The sequence below is a fragment of the Lates calcarifer genome, linkage group LG20 (genome assembly GCF_001640805.2).
Source record: "Lates calcarifer isolate ASB-BC8 linkage group LG20, TLL_Latcal_v3, whole genome shotgun sequence".
In the NCBI taxonomy this organism is placed as follows: Eukaryota; Metazoa; Chordata; class Actinopteri; family Centropomidae; genus Lates; species Lates calcarifer.
In genome coordinates, this window is record NC_066852.1 from 2201326 (window position 1) to 2212129 (window position 10804).

Sequence of the window (10804 nt, forward strand, 5' to 3'; positions counted from 1 at the left end):
AACAGGAATGGAAACTGTGGCTGCTGGTTACCTCCTCATTAGTAAGCAAAGCAGCTGAGCCTGAGCATCATTTAACCAGAGCAGCCTTCAACATTACTCTTATCGCTCCATCGTTGGCCCAAATTTTCCAGCGATCACTGATGAGTTGCAGATGAAGGCAGTACCTCTGCAGTTTCCAGCTGCTCGTTAAGGCTGCCTGACAGCGTATCACCATTTCAATTATGTTTAGTGCCGGCAGCCTGAGGGCAGCCGTTTGGGTGAGAGGAAGGAAAGAGATGGACACAGAGAGAGAGAGGAAAATAGAAAGATTTATTGTTTCCATTACAGTAAAGGTTTTCACAGGGCTGGTACACATCCAGCAAAATGAGAGCAATGTTAGCATTGTGTTTATATCCATCTAGTGAAGATACAGATGCAATAGTCACTCTCCTTTTAGCTCCGTCCTCTAAGCTGCTGAATGCTCCACCGTGTTGACCAGCTAGTTAACTTTATTAGTCCACAGTGGGGTTTTACAGCTTTTTTGCTGTAAACAGCTGCTGAAAACAGCTTGAGTTGGACCAGAATATTCAGCCATTCAGATATTTGATTGTTGAAAAGGTAGTCGGGTTGTGTGTATAAGTTTTTTTGTGCCCCAGGCTTGAAAATAACTTGGAAATAGTAGGGTGTTATTTCGTCCAGTCACCATGATGAAGCTGCGCTTATCTGTTTCATCAGTAACATGACACATAATGAAAACTAACTTTCCTTGGAAAAGAGTTACTACTGATCTAATCTGAAGGGATTGGTTCACAAGTCTGTTCTTTAATCACGTTCACTGGTCGATACGTAGAGTGAAAAAGTAATTGTTCCTCCTGTCCACACTGGCAGGTTTTAGCAGCCTGAGTTAGTCAAATCAAAAGAGTCTCAGGTCTCTTGAGTCTATTAAGTATGAAATTTATGAGGACTGTTTGCTTGTTGAGCTCTAGCTGAGGGATATTTACACAACATGGACGGACCATTTAACAGTTTAATACAAATCTTTCATTCATATGTCAATAATTTAATGATGTAAAGATAAAAAAGTGACTCTATCCTTTAAGACGTCCTCTGTCCTACCATAAACTTGACATATTGTTGAAAATGTCATACAGATCATTATCAGTTCATCTGACCTGTGGGAGTAAAATTGAAAAGCCATATGTGGAGATCATGCAAACGTCAGACAGGAGCATCTGACTGGTTTGGGTTTGACGAACCCTCTTGGAGAGAATGAAGAGAAAGTATTAACTAAAACAGGACGTCTACGCAGGCTGAAAACCTGGAGGTTTTTACAGTTCACCAGGTTTGGCACAACTCTGTTTCAAACACAAAGTAAAAGACATCTGAAAGTGCTGCACTCACACCAGGTATATTGTATTTTATTTGGATAGATGACTCAGTTTGAGCTCTTGAGACACGGGTTTTGCGTCACTCTGGTGACCTTACAGGAAAATCCACATTGCATTACTCCAGGCAAGTGACAATACCAGTCATCACCATTATCGTGCATTGGTAAAGGCTCACATGATGACAGCCTAGCACTATGATACAGGGCAGGGCTCTGGATTGGACTGAAGACCCCAGACTCTGCTCAAACCTAAATTAGTATCTTATCCGTGGATTCAGATTTGTTTCTTTCTGTTATGGTGCTTAATGCAGCCTTTATCAGTGGCTGATAACCATGAGTGCAAACTCTACCTGCATCAGCTATCAACTTCCCCCAGTGAGAGCCTGGTCTAAATCTGTCAGCATGTAAACACAGACACCCCAGCTGCAGACCCCCCGACTGTCTCCAGCGTGATGAATGATAACCTGTGTGCCGCGGCGCGTCCTGACTGACAGCAGGCTTGCGTGTGAAGATGCAGGCTGTCTCACAGCTATAAACCTAAAAAACCTGGGGGGGGGTTAGAGGCCTCCCTTAAATTGCAAAACACCTGTATCTGACTCACGCGCAGTTAATCACACACCTTTACAGCGGAGCAGAACAGCCCTGCACTGTTCCACGCTGAGGGAAGAGAAAGAAAGCAAGAGAGAGAGAACAATGACACAGACTGATGTGTCTGACCTCAAATTTACTTTAAAAATAGTGTTCATGTAACCATTCTTTATGAATGAATGACTGCTGGACTTCCTTGTTGTTGGAAGGTGCTATACAAATAAACTTACCCTGCCCATTATTATTATTTGTTGTTTAATGACACATGACAAATATCTCTTGTTCAGTTGCAGATTTTACCAGTGCTTTTTAAAATAATGTTAAAATTACACATTGATATATTTGTATACACAGGACAATGAGTTTATGTAAATATTTCTACAGTACGTGTCTTTTACTGTATTGGACTGGATCGACTGCACTGCACTCAGTTTCACTTTACAGCAACATTATGCAGATAATTCATCTTAATCATTTTAATGGTGCACTGACTTGTAATAGGGATGGCGGCTCTTTTGTTCCCACTCCTGGTGGAGTGAGTGGAACAGAGTTTAATGTGCCTCTGTTGTGTAATTACCACTCGGGGCTGCAGACGCCACTGTTGTCGCCGCTCAGCAAAAGTTACACAGTGCTGCTTTAAGTGGGAAAGAAGGAGTAAGAGTCAAGTACACCATGTGACCAGAAGTATAAAGAGACAACTATCTTAATAGGCTTGAAAAATGCCCGTCACTTACACTAAATTAGCTTTAGGAAGGGGTCACTTTGAGTCCAGTATGGACAAGAAGGAACAACGATTAAAGTGACCAATCATGCCCTCAAGGTACAAATGGACATGTGCGATCTGGTTAAAGACAGACTTGAAATATTGTGAACCTGCCCTTTAAAGCAAAGACCATAAACAAATGGACAGGCCTGTTCAAAGATCTGACCAAGCAGCCAGTGTCCACCTACCTCCGGCCACGCATTATAGGGTCGGGTTATGATCAAACAGAACTAGTGAAAAGCAGACCATCGTACAGAGGCAGGAGAGGTCGTTCACATGAAAAGCGACAGAAATAGTGGCTCCTCTCTCACCTCTGCACAGCAGGTCAATCACAGCACGAAGCAGGGGTGTGAATGTCGCTCCCCGCTCTAATTCGACTGTCGGAAAGGTGCGAGGGTTTTCAGACGCCAGCCTGCTGTATGGCTGGTGTTGATCAGTGTTTGTGTGGTAGAGAGCGAGATAGCACACTGTGAGATACCCAGACTTTGTCATGTGGCAGCTCTCTTGTACTGGGAGAGAGAGTGGACAAACCAGGAGGCTACAGTGGTAAAAAAAGAAGGAAGGAGCTCTCTCTCTCTTTGTATCTAAAAGATCTCAAACTTCACACGTTTGCATTTGGACAGCAACAACAAGACTGAGTCTGAAATAAAAAGAGAGATGAGCAAACAGTGTGTATGTGCAGATGAGTAACACAGACTGAGTGATCTGTGGTTTGGATTACAGCAAAGGGGTATTATTTTGTCAGGATAAAGTGGATGGTATAAACCTGGCACACCTGTAAAGTGTGCTGTGTGCAAGAGAAAAAGCGTATAAAGAGGTGATGCATGTGTGTGTGTGGTGTGGGTGTGTGTGGGTGTGTGTGTGTGTGCGGAGGGGTGCGTGTGCGGAGGGTAAAGTGGATGGTTGACTCCACTGGAATGTGGCGCTGACTCAGTCCGTCTGTCGGCCTCAGCCATGTTCGCTCTGTGGACTTATTCACACTCTGCGACCCTTTCGGGGGGGCGGCCTGTTGCCTCATGTTGGATTTCCGGCAGGACTCTTGGAATTTCAGGGAACAGAACTCCAGGAAGTTCTGGAAAACGGCCTCGTTTGGGTTCTGTTTCCACTGTGCTGTGGGTAAATAAAACACATGAATGTTTTTAATTTGGACAAATCGAGTTCTAGCAAACTTGTATGATGGATATAATGGTCATTATTTCCTTCATAGAGTGATATTGATCTTTTTCATTTTTTCATTTTTTTATTGTGCAACTTCACACCAACAACAGCTGTCTGTCTCCACTGCTGGAGACGAATCTTGGCGATTCAGTGTGAAGCTATAACATGCTAACACGCCCCTGGGCACATGTTGTATTTTTTCTCCACTGGAGGTAAACATTTAATTGCAAAGATGCTCATGATGTTTTTAAACCACAGATTCCTTCCAGTGAAGCCAGTGGGTCATCCAACAAGATCCCTCACAAGGCTGTTTGTATTTAGTCTGTAACAATCAGACATGTCTCATGTTAGTAATTGACTTGTGTTGTCATGTAATCACAGTTGTTGCTGGAGAAAAAGCTTTGTCTTGGCCGCCCACGCCCCAACCTCTCCAGACAGAGATCTGCTGTGTGTGTGTGTGTGTTCGTTCCTCTGTGGGGTCATCGAAATGGCTCCTCCCTTCTCCAGATGATGGGAAGAAGACGAGACCAGGACAGGGTGTCTGTCATCTTGGGATTACCTGGGCGTCCTCTCCGTAATTGAGCTATCAAAACAAAGTCAGTTCAGAGGAAAGACTTTCTAACACTGTGTATGTGACGGCGTGACGCGTATTCCCATCTTCATCCTCTTTTAATTCAAAACAGAAATACCTCACTTTTTATTCCACTACATTTATGTGACAGATATAATCTCTGGTTACACACAGATTACAATTTTACATGCAGAACATATGACTAGTTTATAAAATAAAATGCAGTGCTACAGCATGAAAAGTCCACCTGTTAGCACCATAAAAATGCTCTTATGTGTCAATAATCAGTGATAACAACCTAATTTATACTCTTATCTATTATATCTAATGATGAAAGAGATAATCTAAATCTGACAGCAGCCATTCAGCTGCATTAGGAGTACTTTTACTTTTTGATTTTGTTGATTTTGTTGATATGACATTTGTACTTACTTACTTGAAATGGAGTATATTAGTGTAGTATTACTACTTTTATTTACTATTTACTATTTTCTCTCCCTAAAAATCAATCAAAACATCTGTGAAACTAAACAGTAGTCCTGCACTCTATGAAGAAAACATGTTTATTTAGTCTCTGCCTCTGGTGGGTCTCCATGACTGGATTTTTTAGCTGCCAAACTGTGTTGAATTTCTCACACTATAGTGCTGTTCTGACTCTCCTCACTTCCGCTCGTGTGCTCAAGTGTCAAGTACACAGAGTCTAAATCAACCAGATAGACTTAAAATATGTTTGTCCGCAATTGATCCTGAAGGATCGGTGTCTACCTCCGAGCAAACAGCAGTTCTCATAGCAGTCACCTCCCAGCCAACCAGCACTGCTCAAACTCTGTGTGGAGACAGCCACATTAATCACACTCCTGTATAACATGTCCTTTTACAGCTCTTTATTTCAAATACAACCTCTGGGTGTGTGTGTGTGTGTGTGTGTGTGTGCACTTCTATCTGTCACCAGCGCAGAGCTCGCTCGCAGTGCCTCTCCTCTAACAGAATGCAGTTTGTGGCATGAAAGACAAACAACTCATGCGCACACACACCACACAAACACACACACACACACACACACACACGCTTCCACACTACTTGAACCCTGAGGCAGAATGCCAAAGAGCTGGAGGAATTTGACCCGGTGACCTTGGCTTGCAGACTTCCACATGGAGACCGGACACTAGGATGGTGTGCATCGGAAGAGGAGGCCAGAATAGCTCCGGTGTCCGGTAACGGGAGACAGACTGTGTTTGTAAACCGTGGCCATATCACACGCACACACTCACACACACAGAGCTATGCAGTGCACATGTATATGCACGGACCCACAGGTGATGGAAACACATGTACTCATGTTCGGAGGTTAGGAGGTGGGCGATGATGGGGAACATGAAAGGTGGTGCTCAGTTTGAGATCAGTGCGTACGTTTTCTCCTGTACAACACTGGGTTAACCTTGCAGCCACACATTTTTCTGCTTTCATAAATCCTGACTTTCCTGTTTGACGTTTCAAGTTTTTTTTTTTCTTTTTTCTTTTTCTTTAAATCAGTACAGAGAAGAAGCCAAGTTTGACGCATCCAGTCGTGCGTCAGTCTGCAAAATCTGCCTGCATAAAACTTTTTCAGTGACAGGAAAAAATCGTGCAGAACTGTGATCCACACGCATATGTACCTAGATTGCAAAATGCAGTTTTTGCATGTTTTTCTGCACACACTCACTGACATGACTTGACACACACAATGGTCTCTTTGCCAAGTGATTGCACAATATGCTGACCTGTTTTTTTTTCTTCCTTCACTGAGTGTATGCAGTGGGGATTCAAGTCATGCATCAAAGATGGTGGAGATAAAGTGTTCCACAGCTGCTGGAAATATATGTGACACTTTTTATAAACTACATACCGGTAGGTGTATTGTCAGGGCATCCCACTAACAGTCAGTCTTCTCTTTCTCAGAAACCTGTAGATATAAAAAGCAAGAGGCTTTTACTAGTTATACATTTAACCTAAAGTAATTCTGTCAAAGAAAAAGCTTCATTTCCAGCCTGTTTACTTCTGGAAAGTGAGAAAATGCTCAACTACACAGACAGACATTCAGTGTAAATCATTTTTTTTAACTCCTCAGCACCCCACCCTCTGTGCTCAGTGAGAGGACAGAGACACATGCGACAGATCAGGTCCAACCAGTCACAGATGACAAACCTTCAGTGTTGCCCCACGATTATCTGACAAACATTTGAGCCCTCTGCAAGAGTCATTCTTTAAAACCCGTTGATTTCTTGATAACGCAACTCAAACTTTCGCAGTTCAGAAGTCCCAACTTGTTGGAATTGCCTGCTTTATTTTGTACATTTGTTTGCCGAGCACAAATGATTCCCTGACAAAGTCCTGTAGCATAGTTTAAGAAAGAAATAGCACCCTCTGTAATTTCACACTTTGTCACTAAGAATATTTATGTTCCTATTATCAGAACAGTAGCAAAGCTCTGTGTTTTGTCTAAGGTGTGAGAGTGTTGTTTGGGTTCATCTGTTTCTCCACAGTATACTTCCTCATAAAGTATCGGACTTCTCTGACTCAGCTTTGAAGACTCATGAGTCTGCCTCTAGGCCCGTGTGCAGTTTGTGTTTGTGCCCTATCAGTGTTGTTGAGCACACAGGTGCAGATCCTACCTGAGGCAGACGGTCTGGTGCCAACGGCTTGTAAAGCAATCAGACGGCGGTAATATATCCCTCTGCCTATCAAATAGCTAACAGAGCAGGAAAAGAACAGCCTGTTGATCCAGAAACAAACAACATTCAGCCTCCACCCTCCCCTCCACCCCTCCTCATCTGGCCCAGGATGATCTGTTTTGGTCTCTCTCCATCACTGTCACTCCAGAAACAGACTCCCTGTGCCGCATACAGACACTCGAGCCTTTCTCCACACTGGGTAGAGTTACCAATCAAACACTCAGCGCTGTGAGTGTCCAGCTAATTTTGACCTGAACTGCTGGAAAGGTTTTATTTAAGACAAAGCTTTTGCGGACAGCAGCACTGAAAGCATATATCTGCAGCTGACACTAAATCTTAACAAAGAGGACACTGTATACTTGATGCTACTGAGAGCAAACAAACCCAGCACAGTTTATTTGCCAGGACAGATTTCATTTATAATAGGTCGCAGCTACGTATGATCCGTTTCTATTCTCATAAGTTTAGCAGAAGCAGAGCGAATTAAGCTGTGCCCGGCGCTACCCCGACGGCATCTATTCAGGTCAACTATTGAGAGATGCCACTATCACTAGGGCAACAAGTAAAACAAACAATGTGTGGGTTTTGTATGTGTATGAAACACTAGACTCAAATCAGTCAGCCACACAAAATGTAGTTAGTGGGAAGAGAAGGTCTGCGCCCAGTTCAAGCTGTATTTTCAACCACGTCCTGTCTTCATGAGACAGAGTGGGTGGTGGGAGTTTAAAAGCTGTCAGACCTCTTTTTTTTTTTAAATCCATGTTTACCACAATGGGAAGCTCTGTAAACACACGGGTTTGCCACAGCATTATTCCAACAAGCCATCGCGCTCGGATGCAGGGATCACTGAGGTCTCTCCAGTGAAGGGCTGATCTGACTCTGGGATGAGCTGACTCCCAACTGTTTAACTTTTCCCAGGCTCTTGGTAACACTGTGGCACGGAACAATGACAGGTCATGATAACTTTGGGATGATAATAGAGTAATCTGTTTAAGCTGGCGAGGCTTTGAAACCTTCTGCGCAGGTGTTCCAATTCAAAATAAACCTCCACAGTGTCGTACAGTTCCTGCCCAGTCGCTCATCTGTCATTCGATTTCATGCATCTGGCCTGGCTGACTAATACTCGAGCTGGTCCCTGCTCTTCATTCAATATAGTGGTGACAAACACAACTTGGCCCCTGGGCAGTTGAGTAATTGTGTCATATGCAGCCTGCACTCCAGGAAAGTTTTTAGATTGTATGTCAGAGTGTGGCTTCTGTAGGCTGAGGACATTTCAACATAACCAATCAGGAAACAGCCTTAAGCTCTGGGAGAGTTGGTAGGAAGAGATTAATACACGCCACATGTGCGTCGTGCTCAGGTAAAAGTGCACGGCAGCTGTCGTAATCACAGGCTCTTATCTCAGCGTCTATGGGAGGGAGGCTGTTATCAGCACAAGCTGGAGAGAAACAGAGTGTACGCTGAGTGACCAGAGAGATGAAAACAGGAAACAGAGGCCAGATGCTAAAACAAACAAAAACATCAGGTGTTGCGTATCATCGTAATCTCTCACGTTGATAGTCGACTTAAACAAGAAAATATTCTTAGAATGACGATTGTACCACAGACTTCTCCTCTCTCAGATCTCTGACTTTGGCATGAGAAGGAAAGTAATATCCCCTTTCAGGAAAAAAATAAGCTTGCCTCTTTTTTTTTCTTTCTTTTTTTTTTACCATTGCAGAGAAATGAATGGAGCTGTTGTGTAACATGAATGTAACTGATTAGAGAGTGCAGGAAAAGAGTGATAACAAGCACACAATGTGACTTGTAAACAGTGTATATATCTACCATCCAAACAAAACACAAAACATGTTTCATAAATGTCTCTGTGATCGGAAAAACTCACATTAAAAATGATATTTTAATTGTAGGAAGTGAAATGAGTAGATGAGGAGACTCACAGAGTCTTGCAGGGCTCAGTTATTCACCACTGAAACATGCTACACACCCTCACTTTTGTAGGAGTGACACTCACGACAGCGCGCATGACTACGGGCTTTGCTCTTTGCAGGGTCGTATGTCATGATTTAGATAATTGTGTGTCTACTTGAATCAGCCGCCAGTCACCGTGGCTCCAGTCGTGAAAGCTGCTGTCAGTGACTCGGACGCTCCCCTCCCCTCTGCTCTGCTGCTCTCTGGCTGCACATCCTGGAGAGGAGACCCTGTGTAATGTCGCTGTCCCACAGCCGTGTGCCAACCAAACTGCATGACTCAAGGCTCTGTGGTAAAGTGTGGGTGGCTCCTCTCCTGTGACTACTCCCTGACCCATCTCTCTCAAACTCCCTCACACACTCTTCCTCTCTAACTCCCTCTTTCCATGTGACTCACCGGGCCGATATAGTGAATGAATGTTTATCCCCCAGAAATTCCTCTTCACTTCCTGACCATGATTTGACTGAGGGCGTAAATATCATCAAATACTACCCTGGCTTTAGAACAACATGACACTGCTCTGTGTGCCCAGCTATAGCCTGGTGAGAGATCTGCATTACATCATGTGGATATGTGCCTGTGCAAACACAAAAGGCCAGTAGACAGCAGGGAGTGGTGTTTGAGCTCTTGTAAAACTAAGGTGTTTGGCGCAGGCCAGCACGTCCATCACAGTTAAGTCTTTCCCATTACTAAATCCATTCCTCCTCCATGTGTCTGCTGCTGCTCTCAAGTAACAGGCAACCGGGGACTAGGAGAACACATCCAGTGTCATGTCTGCTTCTTCTCACACAGAGTGCCAACAACATGCTGACATACTCCCATGAAGTTCTGCCTGTGCTCTGAGCTCTGCTCTTCATCCCGTGCTGACGCTGTTTGCCCTACTCTTACGCTCGCAGTGACACAGACGGAAGCGCATGTGGACGCACTGTACCTGCACGTGAACGCTCATAAACACTAACTCGACACTTTTTGGTTTTGCAAGATGCTTTATCTGCTTCCTATTAGCTCAGTTTCCCAGGGCAGGGAAAAGCCAGAGGAAGCAGAGCTGTTGTTGTCTCTCTCGGCTGGGTGCTTCCTGTCCTGATAAAGGGCCGAGTAGAGATATCCCTGAAAGGAGCTGCTGGAACAGGGGAGGGAAGAGCTGGGTGTTTTGGACCCCTTTCAATGGCTTACAATCTTATCTGGCCTGGGTTTGGTATGCATCCACTAGTTAGTGCTGGGCAGAGTTTAGGAGAATGTGTTAGAGCTCCCTCGCTTCCCCTCTCCATTACAGATATGACACAATTTGCAGAGCTGCAGACAGCTGTACTTCACTGGCCTTTCACGTAAAAACAGCTTTACAGCCTGAACTTTATCGCACTTTTCTCACCGTGGAGAACACAGACGCTCACTGCAGCCACTGATTGTTGGATTCTTAATCTGAAAAGACTTGAATTGAAAGATTTAGTAGGGATTTGTTTGGTGTTTGCAGCATTCCAGACAGTATTTCAAAGGAGCTAGTTTCAGCATTTTAATGAGCATGAACTTAATTAGCAGGTTCTGGTGGGAACGCTTCTCGAGCTCTCATCAAAAAAGATTGCAGCTATGCAAGATAAGCTCAAAGCACACGCTGGCTGTGCAGCAGCAGCATTGTTTTACATAAACAACACAGTGCTCATGTGCCAAATATCTGTTTA

The 10804-nt window shown here is 44.0% G+C and overlaps 1 long non-coding RNA gene across 1 annotated transcript; it reads right to left on the bottom strand.

The window, feature by feature from the left end:
* Positions 1-2236: 2236 nt before the first annotated feature.
* LOC108899923 (uncharacterized) lies at positions 2237-7204 on the bottom strand. Its single transcript, XR_001963624.2, has 3 exons — positions 7098-7204; positions 6332-6388; positions 2237-3827 (listed from the first exon to the last, which is right to left on the bottom strand). It is a non-coding gene; the product is annotated as an uncharacterized LOC108899923 (long non-coding RNA).
* Positions 7205-10804: the final 3600 nt, after the last annotated feature.